The following is a 26,057-nucleotide window of genomic DNA, read 5'->3' on the forward strand; positions in this document are numbered from 1 at the left end:
CAAAAGCCATTTCTGTAACCCTTAAAACACCTTTCTCCTTATTTAGTTTCAGTTTTGCTGCTCTAGTTACACTCCTGAAGTCTACGGTCATGTTCTTCTTTTGTTGAGCCCCAGTTGAGGATGTCATCCATCACGGTGTCAGTACCATACATGTGTTCACAAATCATATGTATAGTTTTGTGGCACTCTTGTGGTACTGAAGTTATGCTGGAGGGTAAGCGTAAGAATCAGTATCTTCCTAATGGTATATTAAATGTGAATGGTTTTGAGCTTCTTTCAGTTAATTTTAGCTGCCAAAAACCTGAGGATTTATCCAGCTTTCTGAAATATTGTGTATTTAAGGGGTAGGGCTATTACTTAAGAATCATAGTGACATGTGAATCTTGTTCATCTCATCCAGGATACAAGCGGCTGTTGGAGTCTCCTTCAGGCTGGGGGATCTAGGGACTGAGAGAAGTAGTTCAGCAAAATCCAGCAGATTTGGTTATATGAGTTACCAATAAAGCTAAACCCAGGGGAGGGGACAGGTAAGAGATAAATGCAGTGTTGGTATCCTCTATTTCAGAAATTAAATATGGAGAATTTGTGGAACTGTCAGTGTGCTGAGTTCTCCTGCAGTTCTAATCTAAACCATCTGCATTGCAGTGTCATATGGTGAGGAAGTCTGGAGAATTGGTCCAACAAGAAAAGTGAGAGCAATGTTCCATTCAAGCATTATATTAGCTGTGTCACGTAACCCTATCAGACATTATGAAGATGAATCAAACCATCTCCCCAACTACTGGAAGCCAAGAAAGAAAACTATTAGACCCTAAATGAATTGAGATGAAGGCTGCAGCTAGCAACTCAGTTACCATTAACACTAAAATATTGTTGGTTCAATTATGCTGAGTGGGCATGGCTGTGTGCTGAGGTCAGGGCAGAGCTGTCCTGCCCCAATGGCATTTCTGGGAGGGACTGAGGCACAGAAAGCCACTAGTACACAGGAGAACTTTAACCAGCACAAGCTGTCTCCATTAGCTAGGGCAGGACATAATCCTGCTGCCTATTAGAGGATTAGCAGGGAGCAATTCCCCACCCAGGGAACTGCAACTGTAGCTTGCTGCTGTATGTGGGTTAAATCATGAGGCAGTTTCCTTCCCTACTTCCCTATTGTGGTCCCCTGCAGCAGTAAGGTACAAAACTAGCCTCAAGTGTATTATAGCCAAATCCTGGAGTCTTTCATCAGGCAAAATAAATGTCTTTGTTGGCTTCGCCTGAGAGAGGAAAGCAACATTTAGCCAGAAGCACATTTGATCAAGACATCCCAACAAGGTCAATGAGACTAAAAGAAAAAGATAACACAGTAAAAGGAGAAATGAGGGCTGAATATACAGGGCTATGTGGCTGTGCCTCTTTTTTTTTTTCTTTTTTTTTTTTTTGCCTCTTTTTTCTCAGTCATATCCCCAGCATGGAAAGTGAGCCATTAATATTACATAACGAATGTTTCTAAGGCTGTAAGAAGTGGGAATCAGAAATATTTTAGTGACTGTGTCCAAGATGCAATAGGTGTTTTGCAAATGAGGAAGACTCCACACTGGTCCAAACAGTGTCCCGTCTAAGGGAGTATTTTGCCTACCATGGATAAACAGACACACACTAGTCCTACTAGAAAGAGGACATTTAAAAATAATAGGGAGGTGGCTTAGGCTAGCCATACAAGTACAAACCCATCCACCTGAGCCACTGTCCATGCTGCTACAGCCTTACTGCTCTGGGAAATGTCTCTAGACCGCAGCTGGAAACATACCCTAAAAAAGACAGAAAATATATAACAACATACAAGCAATGATGGCTCAAGTCTTGTTAGTTCTGTACTCATGTCGTGTGTCTTGTTTATGTTACAAAATTTGTGAGGTGTCATTTGGGAGGACATGCATTTTGAGCTTGAAGTGGGAAGGAATGGGGCAATGAGATTGTTGCAAACAAGGGTAAAGGCTAGACCTGGTTGAAAAAAAATCCCAATTAATTTAAAGAGTTTTTCAATATTTTTATTAGTACAGTTTCCTCTTTAAAAATGGTTCTCGGTGAAAATCAGAAATAGTAAAATGAACCACTTCTAGTTTTTAAAACCCATTTTTGGTAAAAATTTGGGTTTCCCAGGAAAACAAATGGTTGGCTTTTCAAAAATTGAAAGCTGAACATTTTTACTGAAAAATGTGTAGTTTTTTCAGTTTTTTATTTCCATTTTTTATTTGAAAATTATGATCACAATGAAAAAATCTTTGAAATGTTCATATTGATCAAAAGTCCATTTGTCATCAAAAAATGTCACTAAATGATTTCAACTAGGCAAAGGGAGGAAATGGAGTGGGAATGATGGTGGGATGGCGAAAAGGGGGGGGAGCGTTAGAAAGCATAGTGAGTGGTAGAAAGAAACTGAACAGGTGAAAGGTTGCAGGGGTTAAAGTGGCAATAAAGGAGAGAGATGAAGAGAAGGTAACAAGCAGCAAAATCGCAAAGGAGGAGAACATTCAGTATACAACAGGTTCAAAAGGGAGTGCATGTGCACAGAATGTGTCCCTCCTGCTTCCTGATATCATAACAAGGGAGCATTCCCAGTGGAAAATCTTGTTTTAATAGACCACAAACACTGTCCTCCCATTTCCTTCACCTTGTAGTTTGTTCCGGCAAAATTCTACTGCTGTTGCAGATAGCTCCCCAGCCTGAACAGGCTGTGCAACACTCATTCCCGCAGTAGAGAACGACCTTTTGTTTTAGCCATCCATCCAAAGTTTTCATCAGAAGCATTTCAGACAAACTCTCTCATACTGCCCCGGCAAATGAACTGAAATAAATGTGTTCTTCCATCACAAACTGCTGTCTCTGATATCTTGAGTACCAGGACTGTGTCTGAAGGGTGTTATTGAAGTTTGCACATATACAATACAAAACCAATATCTCGTAAGCAGGTTTTCTGTGCTGTGCAAAACTAGATGCTCCAGGGTACAATAGAAGTGACTTGCATTTTATGACCACTACACCTTGACACAAAATCATTCAAAGCCTCTGCAATAAATGGCTCTGATATTTGGTGTACCAGTGATTTGATTGTATAATGGTCAGCCAAGTTCACCTTGTAATTTATTGCATAAAGGTAGCTATTGATTTTTTCCAATACAACTTCTGTAGAGTTTGAATTCTTATTTGACTCTGGTCTGAGAACGATAAAGTTCCCTGTAGCGATCACTTAAGCTTCTAACAAATGTCCTAGACAGTAGTCTAAAGTGAACATTTAATCATCATCTTTTAAGACTGCTTCAAAGGAAAATGCCCTGCTGGAAGTTACATCTCACTGTCACAATATAATGGAACAGTATGGACCAAACTTGGCTCTATCTCAAGACCAGAGCTCTGCTCCCAGCTCTGTCAATGACTCTGTGACCTTGGGCAAGTAACCTACATCAAAATTTCAAACTTTAGTGACTAAGTTACAGGTGCTCAGCATCTCTGAAAATAGGGCTGTTACAGCTTGGCCCAGTAAACCACTGTATGGTTACCTGTCATGTAGGAGGCCAACACAATTACCAGACCTCTGGGCAAGGTGGGGGTGGGGGAATGGATCCTTGTTCCTGGAAAGAGTAGGGACTCAGGTAAAAGAGCTGGGGCTGGAGAAACTAGTCCTCAGCACCACCTGGAATGTGTTGCACCCCTCTACCCAGCCAGTCCTTAGCACCACCCAGAGCATGCTACATGGAGTGCATCACCCCACTGTCCAGGTCTCCAGTGGCTATTTAAAGTTTCCGGGGCTCCAGCCTCCCCTGCAGCCACAGTAGCAGTGGTGGCAGCCACAAGTCCCAGGCTTTTCTGCATTGCTGGGATCTGGGGCGGTTGACCTCTTTACTCTCCACCTCCCCCACTGTTGACTGGTCTGCTGTCATGTGAGTGCATCCAGTTATAGGTCCTACAGACTTCTCTTCTGGAGCATAGTCATTGTTTTTAGCTGTGGATCTATACAGCACACTCCCAGTTTCAGACCTCTTGTCTGTCGCTTCCTGCAGCCTCGCCATCTGAAATCAGTGTCTGAGACTGTACGTGCCACTGGCACTCCAGCAAGACAGCAGGAACACTAGACTTCTAGTTTAACCCCTTCTGGGACAACATGGCAAGAAAGTGCAGAAACACAGGCTTTGCAAAGGGATTTCGTAAGCACACTAACTTTATTCTTAAAGCACTCGAGAGCTACAGATCTTTGAAAATGACAAGAGTTCCAAGGTGCCACATCCCACAGTCTGATCTCACCCATCATGTGACTCTGTGGTTCATCAGCATTTCAGAAAGGACAGAGTTCTTCTTACCTTCTTTGTCTTGTAGTTCATTCTTGCATGTGATAGTGTGGTACTGTAAGAAGCCCCAGACCTCGATTTGTATCTGTAGATCCCCTGGGTAACAACTACCTCAGTTGTACCATCCTCTTTTTCCAGCTCATCAGTCTTTCAACATTTGCTCGGCTATATCAGTTTTGAAGACTGTACTTAATTTGATGATTCTGTCTCTTTTCTGTATGGTTTAATGAGAAGCAATCCCACTGCAGGAACATCCCATTTTCCTGGCACAACCAAACCCTGACCTCACTTTAAGTTATGATAAAAGGAAGCTGCACGCCGAATTTGGTGGCCTTAGCTCTTACCACTTAGAAGGAGCTCTTGAGCAAACAGACAGACAAACTCCCTAAAATATATAGTAGATAACATATTAATATATTTTTAAATAGAGAGGAAAAATCAGTTCCATCAAATTTGGCACCTCTTAAAACCGGGTGCTCCTGTGACCACCTAGTTCACCTATATGGTTAGACCAGCCTTGCAGCCTAGATTAGTCTGCCAGGGGAGAAGGGAGATAAGCTCCTTACTCCTGCTGTGCCTGCACTCTGGCATGTTTGGCTGCTATTTCTGGCAGCTGGGCCCGGACAGGGATCAGGAATGAACGGCTTCTCAAGCAGCTGAAGCTGGCTGCTCCGGTCACTGCTCTGTGCAGTGCAGCAGCTGTCTGAGGGAGACCCTGGCTGGGGAGGTAGCAGCTTCTGCTCCCTGCCCAGGCTCGGCTGCAGTCCCAGTATGAGAACACACAAGTCATGTGTGCTGTTCCCTGCTACCCAGTAAAATTACTGAGAGCAGGGCTAAGGCGGGGAACCTCAGAACATGGTGTCACAGAAGTGGCAGTGAGCAGTAAGCCAGCAGAGATACCAGCAGCAGAAAGCAGCCAGAGGTGGCAGAGAAAGCAGTGCCAAGCAGCTGAAGATCTAGCAGCAGCAGTAAGCCAGTTTCAGAGGCATGTGGCAGCAGCAGAGATATTGATCAATGCCCCAACCCCACTTTCAGGGAAGGGAGGTGATCCCCACATGAACAAGCACTGGTCTCTGACTCTACTGACCAATGGAGTGCTGTCAAGGGAAAGGAGGGAGTGTTAAAGGGATAGCCATCTGTCAGACTTTCACACTGCAGGGTAGGAAACTGAGGCAAAGGACGCTATTGGGGGTTGGGTGTTTGCTTATGTTTTCTCGCTTGCTGAGTCATGTTTGTGGTGTTTTCACAGAATAAGGCTGGGTTCCTTTTTAACTTAAAATTGTCTTTTGTTATACACGGCAGGGCTGGCCTCTGGAGTGGGTGGTTTGGGCCTGTCAAAGAGGGCCCCTTGCGCAGTGTTTGTTTGATTCCCACCTCATCTGCCAAGAACCAGCTGACAGAGGTGGCAGCCAGGCAGCCGAGCAACAGTGTCTGGAGAGTAGGTGCATAGGTGGGAGGTGCAGGTGATAAGCGTGAAGGAGGTGCAGGGGCTAGGGGTGCAAGAGAGGAGTGTATGGATTGGGCGGGGAGAGGGCACAATGTAAGAGTTAGGGGGCAGGAGGGAGCAGGGTTTGGGATAAAGGGAAGATGGAGAGCCTATGGGGGGTAGGGTTAATGCGGGGGTGTCACACCTACGGGAACTGGGGCACCAAAATGCAAGTTCACCCAGGGTTCCATGTTACCTTAGGCCAGCCCTGATACATAGATTCAGTGTTTGTCATCAAGGTTGTATTGCCTCTTAGAGGCACCCAGGGATGATGTTTAGTTTTCCCAGATTACTGGGGGGGTGGGCTTGAACCCATTCTGTTTTATATTTGTAACCCAAAAGCACTGAGACTACTGAGTAGGGAGAGTGAAGTCTGCTAGCTAAAAGCCAGCTGGCTCTTAGCTAAGGCTGTAGAGCAGACTTCCCTCTCCCTTCTCAGTGGTGTCAGCCCCTCTGGGTTACATATTGATAAAACCCCAGATATTGAACCCAGCCCTTGTTCCTGTCAGCAGCGCCTGGCAGAAGCTTTAAACACATGTTCAACAAATAACACACAATGCAGTGCATCGTCTGATACTCTCACAGCCCTCTCTGTGTTTGCAGTAGCCGGATTGGTCCCAAGACATTAGAGAGACAAGGTGGGTGAAGTAATATCTTTCATTGAAACAACTTCTCTTAGTGAAAAATACAAGTTTCCAAGTTACACAGAGCCCTGCTTCAGGCCTGGAAAAGGTAACCAAATACAAAGGGGAATAGATTAACAATAGTGAAGGTAATTTACATTTCTTAGGTTATGTCTAGATTACAATGGATTTATCAGAAAAAGGTACACAAAATGCACTCCGCCATTTGCATATCTTTTCCCGACAGTTTTTTCGGAAGAGGTTTTTCCAAAATTTTGCCCATCAACACTGGGCCAAATTTCGGAAAAACTTCCTCTTTCGGAAGAGCCTTTCTTCCTCATAGAATGAGGAAGACAGGGCTTCCAAAAGACTGCATCTGCTCTTCTGCAAAAAAAAAAAAAAAAAAAAAACCACACACACGGAAGAGCAGACGTGGCCTGGACGCAGCAGAGTTTTTCCGGGATACCAGAGGTATCCCAGAAAATCCCTATAGTGTAGACACAGCCTTACAAGTACTGTCATATGGCAACTCCCCCCTGGGGGCATAGCACATGGTGGGTGCAGGGTGTGTGTGTGTGCAGGAATCAGGGCAGGGGGTTGGGTAGATGTGTGTAGGGTGGATTGGAGAAGCATGGGACTGCGGCAGTCCTGGTTGGTGATGCTGCAGCCCAGCATGTCAAGACTAGAGAAGAGTAAGGGCAGAACCAGACACAGAAGTAGGCAAAGTGGGAGCTAACAGGGGAAGCAGGACCAAGCACAGCTGCTGGTAAAAACACATTGAGCGGCCAATGAGCTCTGGCTATTGCTGGGTTAAACAGTATCTAGCTCAGCCCCACCACCAATTAGTAAGTTCATTTAATCAGGCAGGCCCTGTTAAGATCAATTGTGTCCAGTGTGTTGCTAGGAGACTGTCCCTGCTGCAGCTGGCTCTTTGGCACTCACTTAATCCTGAAAGAGGTGTGAACAAAATGACCTACTGGAGTAAACTTCCTTGCCTCAAATAATCCAATTGCAATGATGCAATTAATGTAATTAGCAAAAAACACACTCATGAATCAGTTCTCAGTGAGTTATACCCATTAATTTCAGTTTGATGGTATTTTTAAAATGCATTATATAATCAATAGTATGTTGTAAAAATGAGAAATCTTGTGGCACCAGAGAGACTAACAAAAATATATATAATATCATGAGCTTTCGTGGTCAACACCCACTTCTTCAGGTGAGTGGAGAAAAAAGGGGATCTATAAGAAAAAGTACTGAGAGGAAAAAAATGTACCTGTCATTAGTAGGTAATGAGGTTGCTAATGAGGCTAATTGAGTGAGCTGGAAGTGTCCCATACTCAGCTTTTGATGTCAATGATGTGTTAAATATAAGGAAGGCTGGTTTTATAATAGGCCATCCAGTTAATGTCTTTGTTTAGGCCAAGGGAAACAGTATCAAATTTGTGTCCGAAGGTCAATTCCGCACTCTCTCTCTCTCTGTAGCTGGCTTGTGAAATTGCTTTGTAGAAGAATGGCTGTTTAAATCTATTAACGAGTGCCCAGGCAACTTAAAATGTTCCCCTACAGGTTTTGAACTATAAAACAAACAAATAATTAAAACAAACTCTATCCTTATCCTAGGATTCATTAAATTCACATGAGATCTAAACAGGGTAGGTTAAAGAGGACTAAGTTTTGTTTTACCTGATCGTGCTTGCAATTATGCAAGTGCTTTTTGCATATGAGTGTATTTCTCAAAACTCCCTCTTTTCATGGGTCGTCACTCATTTGACTCATAAAGTTAGCTACGGTCCATATAAATAGTATGTCCCTGTCCCCTTATTTTTAGTCTTGACAATTATTTGCATCTGAAATAAAGAATCATAAAACTTGCGTTACAAAATTTGTTTTTTAAAAATGGAATCCCTCAATATTTCGCATTTCCTGCAGGAAAATGCTTGTGGCCCTGTCACAGGGGGAGTATACCCAGCCGCTTCGGGGGCAGGGTGTTGAGTTTGTCAGGACCCTCAACATGTGCTCCACACATGCTCCACAGGTCACAACCCCTTCTAGCCCAAGGTCTCAACATAAATCCCTGCACCCCAATTCCCTGCCCGAGGTCACAACTGCCTCCTTCACCCAAACTCCCTTCCAGACCCCACATCCCCTCCTGCACCCCAATCCCTTACTGCAAACTCCTTTCTGCACTCAAGCTCCATCCCAGACCCCACTCCTCCTCCATTAACATCATGGAAAAGTGCAGCCCTTGACCACTTTCCAAAATCTTGGCATGGCCCTCCATCAAAAATTATTGCCCACCTCTGCCCCATACTGACATCCACCTAAATCAGGGGCAGGCAACATATGGCCCATCGCTCAGATCCAGCCCACCAAGCTGGCCTCCCTGCAGGGACGCTCAGGCACAGAAGCAGCCCCCGGCCACTTTAAGCAGCTGGCTGCTCCCTGTGGGTCTCTGCTCTGGGACCTAGGGGCAGAGGAAGCTTTGTGTCACATCCCCCATCCTCAAGCAAAGTCTCTCAGCTCCCATTGGCCAATTTCCAGCCTATGGAAGCTGAGAGATTTTGTTGGGTGGGCAGGGAGCATTGCACAAAGGTTTCTCCTTGCTTCCCCCCGTGCCTAGAGCAGAAAGCCACAGGTAGTAGCCAACTGCTTTGAGCCTCAAGGTGCTGCCGGGTTGGTGGCTTGGAGCTGCCTAGGTAAGTGTCTCTCAGCCACAGCCTGTCTCTGGCACCCCACCCCCTCCCTGCACCAGATCACCACTCAAACCTTCTGCACCTCATTCCCTCTCTCCTTCAGGTCACAACTCCTTCCCAGATCCAGCACACCCTCCTACACCTCTCCCTCAGGCCAGAATCCTCTCCTGCACCCATATCCTCCCTGGACCCTGCACCCTAATCCCCTGCCCAAGATCACAACCCCCTCCTTCAGACCCCATACCTTCTCCTGCACCCTAATCCCCTATCCTGAGCTTCCTTCTGTACCTAACCTTTATCCCAGCCCCCACATCTCCTCCATAGAAACAGCAGCCCTTGACCACTTACCAAAATCTTGCAGTGACCCTCAATCAAAAATTGTCCACCCTCACCTATATCCCCCCACCAGCTACCAAAGTCCTCTCTGGTGCTCTTCTATTGAGCTCTGTCAGAAATATAAAATCCCTGCTATATTTATCCCATAATTCCTCCTTCCAACCAAGAACTGGACAAAATTTAATGTTTTGCCTGTTTGAGATTCACGCTTTTCCCCTGCTCTTTCATTATTCAAGATTCTATGCTGTCTAAATATTGTTCATTTGCAGTTTCAAACTCTTATTTTTGCACTGGTTTTCATGTTTTCTATGTAAAAGCCAGATTCACTACTCAAGAAAGGGCCTGATATGCTCAAAAGAAGCCCATTTTTAGTGGAAAATAGGGGTATTTTTTTCACCAAAAAAAGTTAACAACAATTGCAAAATATAGTTAGTTGGTAGGTTGCTCAAGCTAGGGCTAGTCTTTCCTGGTCTATTTGTACAACCTTTAGCACAATGGAGTCCTGCTTCCAATTGGTTCTTCTAGTTACTAATACAAGTTACAGATACATTCTCTATGGCTACTTCTACACTGGCATGATTTTCCGGAAATGCTTTTAATGAAAAAGTTTTCTGTTAAAGCATTTTTGAAAAAGAGCGTCTAGATTGGCCATGGACGCTTTTCCGCAAAAGCACTTTTTGCGGAAAAGAGTCCGTGGCCAATCTAGACCCACTTTTCCACAAAAAAGCCCTGATCACCATTTTTGCGATCGGGGCTTTTTTGCGGAAAACAAATCTCTGCTGTCTACACTGGCCCTTTTGTGCAAAAGTCTTTCGGAAAAAGACTTTTGCCCGAACGAGAGCAGCATAGTTTTTCCGCAAAAGCACTGACAATCTTACCTGAGATTGTCAGTGCTTTTGTGGAAATTCAAGCGGCCAGTGTAGACAGTGTGGGAGAAAAATCAAATAACTCCAATTGTGTCTAAGGGAGGACTGTGCAGGAAATCAAAACTCTCTAAAAGAAAACTGCTGTAAGGGTTAAAAGTTTTCCAGGCCTCTCTCCCTGTAACAGAGAGAAATCAAATTAACTCTAATCAAGACCCTTACAATGCCTATCTCAAGTTCATGGATACTCCTAGTCTGTCACAATTTGTCATGTAAACCCTTATCTTTGTCACAGTTTGCCTTGTAGACTCCTCCACTCAAGTTCTCATGTGGCTTTGTTCTGTAAAACTTACTTCTAGCACTCCTGGTGTGAACAGAAAGTCTCAGAGTACTTCTGCTGAGACTTTGATATGTTAAAGAAAACAATCAACAACTAAACTGTCTGAACATACTGTATAAAGGATCCCTGAACCTGTCTCTCAATGCTGGCTGCTCTCACTCTGGTAGCGGTCAGCCTGCATGCATGCATAATAAAGTTTTCCTTCTAGGTTTCTCTCCTGCCTCACTGCTTTGACCTCCAGCCTCGGACCCTTCTGGGGGCTCTGTACCCCAGGGGAGCGAGATTTCCCCGACAACAGCTGGCAAGTTTTTCCGCAAAAGCAGATGATTTTGCGGAAAAACTTGCCAGTCTAGACACAGCCTATGAGTGCATGAGTAACCCACATACCTAGTGGGTGTGCTGACTGTCCCATGTAGTGGCATTTAGACCACTTACAGCAGAGAGATAAGAATGAGTGAGCTCTGCAACCTGAGCTAAGAGCTAACTTTATAACTCAAGTTGTAGAGCTTTCTACATTATGCTCTAGAGGTCCCTGGTTCAAATCTACCTGCTGGTGTTTACAAAGGGTCCTTTGAGTTGCATTCATAATACAATGTAATGAAAGTAGATTTGCATTTTGATAGGAATATTTCATGCGCCTCTACTCAAAATCACCCCCCCCCCCAGCTCTATCGTGGGGGCTGCCCAGCTGGAGCTCAGCATGCTGCATGCCTCCACTGCAAATAATAGCAAGAGTACCCTGCTCTTCACTAGCTGGTAAGGAAGATCATTCTGGGGTGGGCAGGCCATGATAGCTTTAGGGTAGACCAGGAAAGGGGCTGTAGATCGTGGTTGGTTTGTTTTCTAGAACCAGTGGCCTAGTATCCCATGCTGGGAGCACAGAAGTAGTGGCCACTATTTCATAGGCTGGGATAGCATAGCACCTGTAAGGGCAGGGGGGGACTATGTGGCAGCTTCATGCCCTGGAAATGGCCTCAAAAGGGGAGAGGGGTTCAATTCTTCAGGCTCCCTGAACTCCTCTTACTTAAGCCTGAATATTTGGACTCTGTGGCTGTGACTAGATTACATCCTTTTCTCAAAAAAGGGATGTAAATTAGACACTTCGAAATTGCAAATGAAGCCAGGATTTAAATTTCCTGTGCTTCATTTGCATAATGGCGGCCGTGGTTTTTTTCGAAACAGGGCTTTTCGAAAGAAAAATGGCCATTTTGACAGGGATCAATCGAAAATAAAACCCTTTTTCGGAAGATCCTGTACAAGGAGTGTTAGAAGTACAGGATCTTTTGAAAAAGGGTTTTATTTTTGATCAATCCCCATCTAAACGGCCGTTTTTCTTTCGAAAAGCCCCGTTTCAGAAAAAAAATGCGGCCGCCATTATGCAAATGAAGTGTGGGAAATTTAAATCCCGGCTTCATTTGCAATTTCAAAGTGTCTAATTTACATCCCTTTTTCGAGAAAAGGGATGTAATCTAGAGACAGCCTGTGTGTGAAGCTAACTTCAATCTTGAATAAAAAAGATTTTGATGTGGCTGCAGTGATGTAAGCAAGAGGCAAATTTGTCTCTAAAGCTTCAGCTTCCAAACAAAGGGCATTCCCTAGCACATGCCAAGATGTACAGGCAGGAAAGCTGGATTTAATTATGCTTTGTGGGGTTTAGCATATTTTAATAAACACAAGGTAGAAGGGCCAGTTATAAACAGTTGTGTCAGAAGGTAAGAATGAATAAGTCCCCAAGAGAACAAAAGATCTGAAGAATTTCTCATAAATATACAACCCTTAGGATTTGAATGTGCTGCTTACATTTTCAATATAATATAAACAGTTTACTAAGCAACCAGGCTAAAAGAGTTTTTTAGTACTAGCTATTGGGATCTATATATGTTAAATTAGCTTCAGGAGGGTTTTCCTATTAATTCCTGAATGAAATCAAAACTAGGGATGTAAGTGACTAGTCAAGTAGTCAATTACCCAATAAGCCTAGGCTTCTTGGGTAGTCAAGTCACTATTCATCTAGTCACTTCTCCCACCCTTGCTGCCTCTATTAGAGGCAGCAACATGGGGGAGCAAGAACTGGTGTTAGAGGAAGCTGGCTTAAAAGCCAGTTCTCCCCAGCACTGGCTCTGCAGGGGGTAGGGGAGGCAGAGGAGCAGCGGGGGACTGGGTGCGAGCTGGGACAGTTGAGTCCCGGCTTGCATCCAGTCCCTCACTGCGCCTATGCTTTTAAATGTAATAAAAGCGCGGGAACCCGCTGCAGCTCTGCATTTTAAACGAAGTAAGAGCCTGGTGGCCATGCTCTTACTACATTTAAAAAGCATAGGCGCAGCAGTTTGCCCCCTTATTGACTAATTGAGTAGTCAATGGAAATTTCATTGACTACTCGATTAGCTGATTAAACACAATTTAATATACTTAATCAAAACATATTTAGTATTATAGCTAAAAATAATTTAATTATCTAGTATAAAGGGTAGAATTCAAAAAACCCACTAGTTCATATGAAGAGCTCCATGTTCACAAAATATTGTAAATTATTCTTTCCTCCAAGAAGTGAGATGACGAATAAGAACAAGAATTTTACTGTATTTTAGCTGAACACTACTCCAGAAATAGGGCACATGGTTAACTGTATGTGATGTTAGAGTAAATAGCATTATACACCAACACACACACAAAAATAAAACTGCCGTATCATTTCAAACTTTGTTGATCCTTCAGTTACTCAGATATTCTGAATACTAAGGCAGAGCAGAGACTGGGTATCTGCGAGAGAAGGAAACAGACTTCTGACCACAAGAGAGGTTGGCCCATGAATGAGGTAATGTCGTGGACACTTTGTTGGGGACTAAAGGGTTTGTGATCACCAAACACTGTGCAAGAAAAGTCATACAAGCCAGTGTAGGTATACAGAGAGCCAACCAGGCTGAGGAATGTCCATTTTGGTTACAATCACTCAAGTTTCTCTTCTCTTGGTGTTCACACCTCCACATCAGCTGCTAGAAGTGAGCCACATCCTCCCTGACTGAACTGATCGTGTTATTTCTGGCCTTCTTCTTGATGGGTACTCCTTTCTTTTCATGTGCCAGTATATTTATACCTGCCTCTGGAATTTCCACTACGTGCATCTGACGAAGTGGGTCTTTGCCCACGAAAGCTTATGCTCCAATAAATCTGTTAGTCTATAAAGTGCCACAGGACTCCTCGTTGTTTATGCAGATTCAGACTAACACAGCTAACCCTCTGATACTAAACACTCAGGTGTTGATCCTGCAGAAAGTTGCACATGTGCATAATTTATACATGTGAGTACAGATTGGATCTCCATGGTCCAGCACCCTTTGGACCTGAGTCATCCCAAACCAGGGAGTTTGCCAGACCAGGGGAGGTCTGCAAGCCCCTGCTGGCTGCCCCGTTGCCAGCTTGTCTCTTTGGGGTTCCCAAGTCTGGGGCTCCCCATACTGCTGCTGCCCCGCTAAAGCTGGCCTGGCTCAGGTTCCCTGCCCTGCTGCCCGCCCACTGCGCCAGGGATTCCCAGGGATTCGCAAGACAGGGCTGCCTGGCCACTGCTTGCCTTGCTGCCTCTGGGGGTTTCCCACTGCTGCTGGGGGTTCCCCAGCCAGGGCTGCTAGGTCAGCACCGCTGCTACCAGGAATTCCCCTGATGGGGCCAGGACTCCCTGGCTGCTGACTGGCCCCACTGCTTAGGTTCCCCAGCTGGAGCTCCCAGGGTGCTGCCTGACCCTGCTGCCTGGCCATCCCAGCCCTGCCACAGGGAGGTCTCTGGGATTCTCTGGCTGCTGCTCATTTCTAAGGGCTCTCTGCCCATGTGACCCCATTGTCACTGGGGGTTCCCCAACAGGGGCAGAGGCTCCCTGAAGCCACCTGGCCCTGCTGATGCTGGGGTACCACTGCCCAGCCACTACTGGTCCAGCCGCTTTCTGCAGACCTTAAGTTCTCCAGGCTGGCTCCCACTTCTGGGGCTCTTTGGTCCAGCAACATCCATGGTCTTGCCAGACTATGAGGCTGTGTCTACACTGGCATGAATTTCCGGAACTGCTTAAAATGGAATACTATTCCGTTTTCAGTTTTTCCGGAAAAGAAGCGTCTACATTGGCAGGCTGCTTTTCCGGAAAAGCCCTTTTTCCAGAAAAGCGTCTGTGGCCAATGTAGACGCGCTTTTCCAGAAAAGAGCCCCGATCGCCATTTTTGCGATCGGGGCTTTTTTTCCGGAAAAGACTGCTGGGCTGTCTACACTGGCCCTTTTCCAGAACAGTGTTCCAGAATAAGGACTTATGCCTGAGCGGGAGCAGAATAGTTTTTCCGGAATAGCGGCTGATTTTGTACAGTAGAGCATCGTTGCTTTTCCGGAAATTCAAGGGCCAGTGTAGACAGCTCGCAGCTTATTCCGGAAACCAGCTGATTTTCCGGAATAAGTGGCCCAGTGTAGACACAGCCTGAATGTTGCCAGACCAGAGAGTCCTGGATTTGGGAGGTTCAACCTGTAGTTCCATTGATGTCAGTCAACACATAAGATAAAGGTGTCTGCATGGTGATGGCCTAATATTGTTTTATATAATGGTGAGATTAAAACTCAAGCAGCCGCATAGATGATTGTATTTCATAGTGTACCATTCTGAATATTCAAGGCTGAGCCATTTCTTAAAGTATGCTGGAGCTAAAGGATGAGATTGTGGCTAATTCCCAGGTGCATTCTTTACTCAGATTTTATAGCTTTCATCTGTTCCACTTTTGAATACCTTATTTTTTATTGCATTTCTAACCCATTTCATGACTTTGATCCAAGATTTATCCTATCATATAAGACTGACTGGAGACACTTTTGCCTCTCATGTACCTGCAAGGGAGTAGCTGACAACTGTCTAGGAGATTCAAGTAAATGTAGTTCTCAGAAAGTTTGGAAGATTTCATGAAATCTACAAAGGTCCAGAACATTCTACAGAGTTAGCAAAAAAATGAATCCACATATGGAATACCTGAAACATTCTATTTTCCATTTTGTCACTAACAAAAACAGCACCCTGAGCCTCGTGCCTTTCAAACCCAGCAGTTGCCTGCCCCTAAAGCCAGCCCTGACAATAAGGTGGATGCCCAGCTGGTTTAAAAGCTGTATTCAAAGAATAGTTATCAATAATTATCAAACTGGGAGGACATAATTAGTGAGAGCCCTCAGGGGGTCTCTTGTGGATCAGGTATATTTTCATAATGACTTGGATAAAGGATTGGAAAGTATGCTTATAAAATATGCAGGTGACAGGAAACCAGTAGGAGATGCAAACACGTTGGAGGACAGGATTAGAATGGAAAATTATCTTGATTAATTGGGGGACTGGTCTGAAACCAACACAATGAAATTCAGTAAAGACAAGTGCAAACTATTACACCTACGAAGGTGAAATCAAATGCACAAATACAACAGGTGGAATTATTGAGCAGGAGGTAATACAGCAGAAAGAAGATTGAGGGATTATGGTGGATTACAAATTTAATGAGGCAGCAATGTGATGCAGTTGCAAAAAAGGTGTTAGTCTTCAGAGGTTCATTAACCAGTGTTGAATATAAAACACAGGAGGTAATTTTCCTGTTATGCCTAGAATTGGTGAAGCCTCTACTGGGGTATTGTGTCTAGTTTTTGACACAACACTTTAAGAAATATGTAAACAAACTGGTGAGTCCAGAGGAGAGTTACAACAGTGATAACAGGTTTAGAAAACCTGGCCAATGAGGAAAGGTTAAAAAACAGGCATGTTTAATCTTGAGAAAAGAAAAGTGAGAAGGGACCTGATAGTCTTCAAACACGGGAAGAGCTTGTTATAAAGAGGGTGTTGATCATCTGTTTTCCATATATACCCAAGGAAGGATAAAAAGAAATTGGCTTAATCTGCAACAAGGGAGCTTTAAATTAGATATTAGGGGGAAATTTCCAATTATAAGGCTGGTTAAATAAATAATAACAGTGGATCCCTGTTGGAGATTTTTAAGAACAGATTAGACAAATACCTATTAGGGATAGTCCTGCCTCAGCACAGGGGGCTGGACTGGGCAACCTCTTGAGATCCCTGCCAGCTCTACATTTTTGTGCTTCTATGGTTCAATGACTTACAGTATAGAATGTTTCTCAAATGTGGCTACCAGAAGCTTTTTTTTGCAGCTACAGCCTCCTGAGAGGTATTGGGACAAGTTGGGAAGCAAAGCAGCAGCCCCTTCCTGGGTTTCCTAGGAGGACAACTGCTTTGTAGGCACAGATGCCAGAGCAGCAGCTAGTCGGAGTTCCCTGGGTGGTGGGCTCAGGTTTCCAGCCTCCACCTCATGATGGTGGGCGATAGGCTCCGGCCACTGGGCTTCAGGCTCACCACCGTCTTTATTGCCTTTCCTGGCCCCTCCAGCCCATCATTCAGAGATATCTGTATGTTTGTTGATACTACTTGTCACTGCCTCCTAGCTGGCTAACAAGTCTGCTGCTGTGAAAAGTGCAAATATCAACTTTTCACAGAAGCAGATTTACTCACTAGCAAACCTATAAAAAGAAAAAGAAACAACAAAAAGGAGACAAGAACCTGCAAAGAACCTTATTTGTGTTTCTATTCTGTTTAGATCCAGGTAAGTATAGAGACAACTGTACATAGTTGTTATTATTAAGCCTCCCCTTCCCCACCTCCCAACCTCCATAAATAAAATACAACAATGTGGACACGTATGTGTGCATATTTATTTATTTTTCTAATGTTAATTAATTTTTTTGGAAAAAATTATCATAGCTCTTGCTGGTGGCTGCACTCAGAGGCTACCAAAAATGTTACTGTGAGAACCCCTACACCTGCCTGAAGTGTCTGTGCTATGGGCTTAATCTTGCTTCCTGCTATGTTGATGAATAAAATGGAGGGAGGTAAGCGTAGCGTGAAGCATCCTCTTTGGTTGTAGAAATGTGATAGCCCCAAAGCCAGTTAATGTTCCACTTCTCATAAAGGGCCCAATTCATTCCTGTACTAGCGCTGAGCCTGAAGCAGGAGCTGAGAGGGAAGGCAATGTGCCTCCCTGATCTTGGAGCTATTGAGATCTAGTTTGGCCCCCAGGGCAGGTTAGAGCAACTTATGAGCTGCCCTGCCTGAATTGTCACAACTGCTATGATGCTGTGGTTGTTCCAGCACCTGGGAATAGCCAAGATATAGAAAGGCTCTGGCTTGCCTCTTCCCTCCCAAGCCCAGCCTGCCCCCAAAATATGCCCCTGACAAAATTCATCCTCCAGGACTCCTCTTGAATTTGTGTAGAACTGACTATACCAACCATTTGATTTCACCAGGGTTTTATGTGCACAATGGCTGAATCTTGTCCAAAATAGTCTCATTGCTTCCTTATATTTCCCATTGGTATCTATCTATTGTCTCATCTTATACTGAAGCCATGTATGACAGAACCTATGTCCGCATAGCTCTGCTGGAATAGCTGTTCTGCGTAGATGCTTAGACAGATTCAAGTGTGCTGTGCAGCACCCAGAAATTCCCATTGAGCACTTTTCAAATTTAGCTACATCAATTAGTTATATAAAGAGGAACCAAGTTCCCCTGAAAATCTTGCCAATAATTTTGGCATTGCTCAAAAATAATGAGAACACTGCCATCTAGCTATGCAACAATATTATATCACCAGTCAGACTCCAATGTGCAGAGCTAATGCCTCCTGTTTGGAAAAAATAATGATACAAACTCCAAGTATATTTGTGCTAATTAAAAAAGGATCAAATACCTAATGTGGCAGATGATTTTGACAGATGACTCAAAAGATCAGAACCATAACGCTTGAGGTGATAAGACTTTGTTAAAAATTTATTTTACAAATATAGTGCATTATCCTGCAAGTTTTATACTTGTGCCTTCAACGTAAAGGTGCTAGTCACATCCATAAAGTTACAGGCACATGTGTTTGCAAGGTGGAGCCATAGTCCTTTTTTTTCTGTTCAAGATTTGTCCACAAACAGATGAGTATTCTTACAAAGGGCATGTTTGAAATTGTGTAATAATTTCATGAGCAAATTTGTAGTGTGGATAGTGTGTAACACTCGATTCAATATTCATAATTCAGTCTTCGAGCTTTGGCAATAGCCACCTAAGTCAAGGTGGTTCTTTTGCCTGTTACCTTATGGGATGACCTAATCTTTAAAACTGGATATCCACTTCTGCCCAAAACAAACTTCATCTAACCACAAAGCAATTTTGTTTCTTAATTAAACAAATCTCTACAAATCTGAAAAACTTTTTCTCTGATCATTGTTTTGAACAAAACTTTGAGTAAACATTCACTATCAACGAATCATAAAGAAGTATGAACTTGCTGATTTAGCCCCAGTTTCTGTTGCAACCAACTATTCCTGAAACATTCAGCTTGATCTTCATACAATAGTTTCTAGAAAGGGGAAAAAAACTCCATGCAAAAAGTCTACTGTAGTTATGATTTAATATTCCCCGTAATCCTTGCCACTATAGAGGTACCTGTAAAGTTAATCCAAGTCACACAAAACAGTTTAGAATCCAACACAAAATGGACCTCAAGAAAGAAAACCTAAAGCTAGAGCTATGGCTGAGGAGTGATCGCGTGCATCTATGTATGTGTGCACAAAGGAGTTTTTAATTCTCGTCTATCCAGAAGCCAGTCCAGCACTCTGAGTAAATTACAGCAGTTTGAGGCAATGTACAATTGAACCAGATCCAAGGGACACAATTCAGTAGGAACAGAGGTACTGTCATCCTTTCTACAAAGACTCAGAGGGGTAGCCATGTGTAACTGAAAAAACTTGAGAAACAACAAATGGTCTTGCAGCACCTTAGAGACTAACAAAAAATGTGGATGGTATCATAAGCTTTCGTAGGCACAACCCACTTCTTTCTACAAAGAAGAGTCCCAGCAAGTGTGAATGTACCTGCAAACATGTTCCTTTCACTGATGACTTGCAACAATTTCATCAAACAGGTTTTTCTACTTTTAAATTGTACTGGGAGGTAGAAGGAAGAATTGTTCTCTTCTACCTTGCTATTTAAAAGCAAACTACACTCAGTTTGTTTTACAATCCAGGGTGTATTTTTATTTAAGCAAACCAATTATGCAACACATGGGTTCTTTCTTCTTTCCCATTCACCTCACACAAGGTAATATAATCCTAATTCCACAAGGAACCCCTTGCCCAGAAATGTTTCTTTTTCCAATTAGTTTAATAAAAAGTTTCCCTGTCTGTGTCAAGACTTAATCTGAGTATCATAGTACTGTGGGTCAGGGCACCGAGTACAAGACAACAAGCAAGGAATCCCTGGCTTCTAATCTTGTCTTTATTGATGTCCCGTCCCGTGGCATAGGTCAAGTCACTTATCTTCTCTGTCTCAGTTTCCCCATGTGCATAGAGTACTTACTCATTTATGTCACAGGATTACTGTGTGGCTTAGTTAATGCTGCATAGCAATTAACCATATTAAATATTTTGTTTAGACTTAGCTTTTGATTCTCAAATATAATACTAATAAATATTCACAAGATACCATTTCTAAGAAACTCCCATTGAAACAGAATTGACAGTGGGATCTGGTTGATATCATACCTGGGATTACAAAGGTACCTTTTTCAGGTTCTCAAAATACTTCAGAAAAAATAATTCAGGCCTTCTCAGCGTCCTTTTGTGGATGGTAATTACTATTGTCTCATTTTACACATGGGGTAGTAGACACACACGCTGCTATGATGGGAATGGTATAAACACAGACAGAGAGATTCACACAGAGAAAGAAGAAAATCTGCTAACTGCTTTTGATATTGTCATGTGGGTGACCCCTTTCTATCAGGGTCTATGTCTACACTGGCATGATTTTCCGGAAATGCTTTTAACGGAAAAGTTTTCCGTTAAAAGCATTTTCGGAAAAGCGTGTCTAGATTGGCAGGACGCTTTTCCGCAAAACCACTTTTTGCGGAAAAGCGTCTGTGCCAATCTAGATGCGCTTTTCCGCAAAAAAGCCACGATCACCATTTTCGCGATCGGGGCTTTTTTGCGGAAAACAAATCTCTGCTGTCTACACTGGCCCTTTTGCGCAAAATTTTTTGGAAAAAGACTTTTGCCCGAACGGGAGCAGCATAGTATTTCCGGAAAAGCACTGACAATCTTACATGAGATCCTCAGTGCTTTTGCAGAAATTCAAGTGGCCAGTGTAGACAGCTGGCAAGTTTTTCCGGAAAAGTGGCTGATTTTCCAGAAAAACTGGCCAGTCTAGACACAGCCCCGGTGTGTTTAGACTACAGGTTTTTTTCGAAAAAATGTCCCCTGCGTCTAAACTGCTGCCTCTTTCTTTCGAAAGTAAATCGAAAGAATGTGGCAGTTTTTTTGACCATGGAAAACCTCGTTTTCTGAGGAATAACGCCTTTTTTCAAAAGTGCTCTTTTGAAAAAAGGTACTATGTAATGCTAACTGTGCTTTTTTGAAAGAGAGCATCCAGACTGCCTGCGTGCTCTCTTTCGAAAAAGCGGCTTGCTTTTTCGAAAGTACTGGTTGTAGTCTAGACACTCTTTTTCAAAAGAGGCTTGTAGTCTAGACATAGCCTCAGTGGCTTTGAACTCTTTCCTTTCCGTCAGACTTGGGGTGGAAGAGACTGCATCTTTCTTTTGGGGAGGCAGGCATTCCCCCAGAAATCACTCCAATGTACAGCTGGTCAGAAATTTTTCACAAAGCCATTTTTTTGGGTCAGAAAATGTAGATTAATCAAAACCAAAATAGAAATCTGTTAGAAACCTGCCTGTTTTCCTGCCAGTTCACCAGGGAGTCCAGGCTTCTAGGGTCTGCAGCTGTAGGGCAGCCTCCAAGTCAGTGTCCCAGAACTTGAAGGCTATAGTGACTGGAGGTAGGAAGCTCTGGCTCAGTCCAAGGCTTCCAGGCTCCCTGCTGCACAGCTGGCAGCTCTGGAAGAATCAGCTCTACCTGGGGCTTCCAGGATTTAGTCTTTCAGCTCCTCTGCTTGTAGCCAAGCTGCTTCAGTGCCCAAATTTTAATGTTGTGCCCCCCCCTCCCCGTGGGGTAGAAGGTTCTGATTCATCCTCATTTTGGCCCAAAATGCTAAACATGGGTAATCAAAGCTGAGTATGAGAGTGGCAGTCCTCATTGTCACCCTTATACTCCCCATCTGTCTTTTGTGACCCAGCCATGTGAATAGCCTTCTCCTTCAAGTCTCTACTCTCAAGGTATGGGTATTGGGTCTTTAGGGAGTACAGTGTCTGAAAACCAACAGGCTCATAGTGCCCTTTGGGCAGTTGCCCAGCCATTTATTTTCCAGGCGAGGGGAAAATTCATCCACGCACTGCTTGGAGGTCAGCTGGAAGGTGGGAGCAAACTCCTTCAGCATGGTGATGGGGTTTTGAGTCAAAAAATAAATTTTTTCTCTGTTCGTGCGGAGTCTTAGGCCCAAAGATTTTCCTCAGATTCTTAAAAATCTTGAAGCTGTGTTCTTTCAGTCCCCTGTTCTTTGCAAATAACTCTCACCTCAAACCTGACAAACGATAGCAAATATGTTGCTCATAAGGTATTTGTCCATAAAGGGTAACATGTAAGATCTCTATTGAAAGCTTGAGGCTTATCAAGCCACCCAATTATTGTGTGATGTGGATATGGGTAATATTTAAGGAATAAGGAAATTCCTAATTATTCCTAATTATTGTGTGACGTATATTAGGGATGTCAATGTCTAGTTGACTACTCGATTAACCAATAACCCTGGTCTTAGCAGTTAATCCTGTTGACTACACGTGCACACACGCACACACCTTGGAGTCTATGTATCAGAAGCAGCAAGGTGGAAGAAAGGTGGGAGCAGGTACCTATGGGGAATCTGCTTTTAAGCTGGCTCCCCACGAGTACCTGATGCCATGGAGCCACCTCCCCTCTTTATCCAACACTGCTGCCTCTGATAGGAGCCGGTACATGCAGGAAGCTGCGTGTATCAGCTCACGTGAAGCCATTTGCCTCCCTGCTGCTGACTCTCTATCAGAAGCACCAGCATGGGGAGGAGGCGGGGGAGAGGAGCCAATACATGTGGGGAGCTGTTTTTTAAACCGACTCTCCGTGTGTGCCAGCTCTGCAGAGCCACCAGCCTCCCCCCCTTGCTGCCTCCCACAGAGGAAGGGAACCAGGCAGGAACCGGTACTGAGAGGGGGAGGGAGCCGGCTTAAAAGCTGGTTCCTGAGAGCTGCCTGCCCTCCCTCCTGTAGAAGCTGTAGAAACCATTTTCATGTTTAGCTAAAAGCCATCTTGTATATCAGAAACCATTTCAGCTTTTCTCTCAAGCACGTAGACCAGAGTGAACTTTCTGTCACCCCGTGAGAAGAGGCCTACAGGATGGGCTATTGGTATGTGTTAATTGGGCTGGTTGGGACAGGAGATGTACTCCCTCGCACCTGTCCGCCATCTTGTTGATAAGATTTGGTTTTTCCAAATTTAATTGAGGATTTCTGTAATTGGATGCCCTGACGTCAGACTGTTTGGCTAAGGGTATAAAGATACTAGGATTGATTGTATTAGCAGCCTTACTGGGTCTGGCTCTGCTGTAACCACGTTTGGCTCATGCTGTGCTTTATTAATTAATAAAGCTGTTTGTTAGCTGCCTAAACACAGAGGAGCGTGTTTTTGCTTCGACACTCCCCATGATGCTGCCTCTATTAGAGGCAGCAGCTTGGGGGTAGGCAGAAGAGGTGCGAAGCTCCTTGCCAGAAGAGGCTGTGAAGGCTAGGACTATAATAGAGTTTAAAGAGAAGCTAGATAATTTCATGGAGGTTAAGTCCATAAAAGGCTATTAGCCAGGGGATAAAATGGTGTCCTTGGCCTCTGTTTGTCAGAGGCTGGAGAGAGATGGCAGGAGACAAATCGCTTGATCATTGTCTTTGGTCCACCCTCTCTGGGGCACCTGGTGCTGGCCACTGTTGGTAGACAAGATACTGGGCTAGAAGGACCTTTGGTCTGACCCAGTACGGCCGTTCTTATGTTCTTATGTCCATTGCAGGCCCCGTTTTGCCCTGGTAAGAGGCTACTCCATTGGATGCTGGTGCAGCCTCTTCTATGGTGAGTTCGGGCCCCCACAAGGTCAGGGGCTGTTACCGCCCCATGCTGCTGCCACTGTATCAGAGGCAGCCTTGCAGGGAGGCAGGTGGGAGCTGGTGTGCACGGAGAGCCAGTTTTTAAACTGGCTCCCCTTGGGGACCAACTCCTGCCTGCCACTTTGCCCTGCTGTCTCTGATACAGAGGCAGGAGCACAGGGTGGCAGGGGGCTCCCCAGAAGTGGATCTGGGAGTGCACTGCTTGTCGGTCCCACCCCTGGGGACTAGCAAATAATCGTGCAACTGATAATATTTTGTGTGGTTACACAATTATTCATTTACATGGTATCTAACATCCCTACTGTGTATGGGTAACATTTAAGGAATATTGCAGCTCTGTTGTATATGATGCCTGGAGCTGAGACCTGGCTTGACATGAGTAATTAACACTTGTGCGGAGACCTCATTCTTTGTAAGATAGGATAAGAGAGGTAAATTAATCAGCAGGCTAAAAAGAGAACATATGTGCTAAATCAGAAAAGTAAATAAGTCAGTAGGCTAAAAAGACAGAATGCATGAGCCAGCTAGGATAAGAGGGAGAACACCCAGGGAACTACTGGTTATGAACTAGATAATAAGGAACAAAATGAGTTAAAATATAGAGATGAGATAAAGACAACATAACATGGACAGCATGTGGAAAAAGAATGCAGTACAGGTTGTACCTCTATAATCTGGAACTCTCTGGTCCAGCAACATCCGTGGGTCTTCAGACCATGGATGTTCCAGGATCAGAGAATCCCAGCATGCTGCAGGGGGTGGGGGAGCTAGAGCCTGGGTTGATGCGGGAGGTGGAGGACGATGCACAGCCCAGCTAGGCTGGGGGGGAGGGGAGCGAGATCCAGGAACCCCAGTGCGTCACTCAGTTGGGCTGTGTGTGGGGGAGCTGGCTTGGGGCTCAGTTGGGCTGTGGAGACGGGGTGGAGGCTCAGCTGGACTGCAGGGAGGAGGGGGGAGGCCAGGAAGCCCAGCGGGGTGGTAGGAAATGAGGGGGCCGGCAGCAACAGAAATGACCTCTCCTGCCCCAGCAAAATCCCTCATCCAAAACCAGTCAGGTCACAAGTGTGCCAGACTAGGGAGTTCCAACCTGGACAGGGATTGGCTCCTGTTAAGAACCAAGCCAATCGTAAAATGTACGATACAATATACAGTTGTGTAAATGTGTATAAAGAGAGTTTCTGTAAAACTCTGGAGCTTTGACGTACCCTGCATCCATCCTTTCTGTGTTTGAGTCTGATCAACTCAGCATATCATTGCTGTATGCCAAATAAAGATATCTGAGAGATGGAGACAGGAATCATATTCCGCTCTTGGGAAGCTTTAGTAGAAAGAGATCTCTGAGAGAATCCCAATAATGACCATTTGGTCTTTAAGGTTAAAAGGAGACACCAGGGAGTGATATTACTCCATGATAGCCTGTCTATGCTGGAGGGAGTCACCACCCTCTCTGCTTAGCCAGGGAGATAATGCAAGGCTCAGTGGTCTACCATTGCCAACACAGAATGAACAATGGAAAACTATAAAAGATAGATGCAAACAATCAAACCACGTGGAGGTTAATAAAAGGACCATAACAACAGAGATGGGATCACCCTGCCTATGAATAGAGACAAAAGACTCTTTCAATATAACACAGAATAGGGTGAGACACTCTGGATCCATTTGCTGAGGAGGCATCTTGTACAGCGGGTATTTTTCATGCACAATTGGATCTTAATTCCTATGAAATCAGCTCTTCAATGGACTGAACTTTGGGGAGAAAGCTACTTTATTAGATAGGGAAAGTAACTATTGGTAACTATAGGCCCTCAGCATTTTATAATTTTGTTGTGCATTATAACCATTTGTTTCTATCACTTTCTGTTGTTTTGAGCAGAATTGTTATTCTCTCTTAAACAGGCCTTCATGTTAGAAGTACTTCGTGTTATATCAGAGTAGTGTTTGAGGTAAAACTGCTGAACTGGAGTATACTACTCATTTGGGAAGAGGATCTGGGATTTCTGTGATTAACCAGTGTCAGGGAAATGTTTCAAAAGGACACAGGTTAATCTGCCAGGCAAGACAGGGTTGGCATAAGCTGGAGAAGAGTAATTGAGTGGCTGAGAGGCTGGTGGTATAAGGGAGCTAACACTCAGCTACTATAGGCAAGAATCCCCACAAAGTAATTCACAGTCTTAGGTATCCTGAAAAGCATCACCCATGCTCATGGGGAAAGTTTCATCCTATCTTGCACAGCTTATGGTTGACTTATTCTCTAA

The 26,057-nt window shown here is 44.2% G+C and overlaps 1 long non-coding RNA gene across 2 annotated transcripts in view; it reads right to left on the bottom strand.

The window, feature by feature from the left end:
* Window positions 1-321: 321 nt before the first annotated feature.
* Window positions 322-26,057, bottom strand: part of LOC149525772 (uncharacterized) — a 33,589-nt gene continuing 7,853 nt past the window's right edge. Inside the window, exons 3-5 of one of the 2 annotated variants that reach the window (XR_016348528.1) lie at window positions 8,124-8,287; window positions 1,718-1,790; window positions 322-447 (exon numbers count right to left, since the gene is read on the bottom strand). This is a non-coding gene — a long non-coding RNA (uncharacterized LOC149525772). Of the gene's footprint in view, window positions 448-1,717; window positions 1,791-8,123; window positions 8,288-21,949; window positions 22,200-26,057 lie in introns of those variants that run through there. The other variant, XR_016348527.1, reaches the window with a different exon arrangement.

The sequence above is a fragment of the Pelodiscus sinensis genome, chromosome 1 (assembly GCF_052426305.1).
Source record: "Pelodiscus sinensis isolate ZL-2025 chromosome 1, ASM5242630v1, whole genome shotgun sequence".
In the NCBI taxonomy this organism is placed as follows: domain Eukaryota; kingdom Metazoa; phylum Chordata; order Testudines; family Trionychidae; genus Pelodiscus; species Pelodiscus sinensis.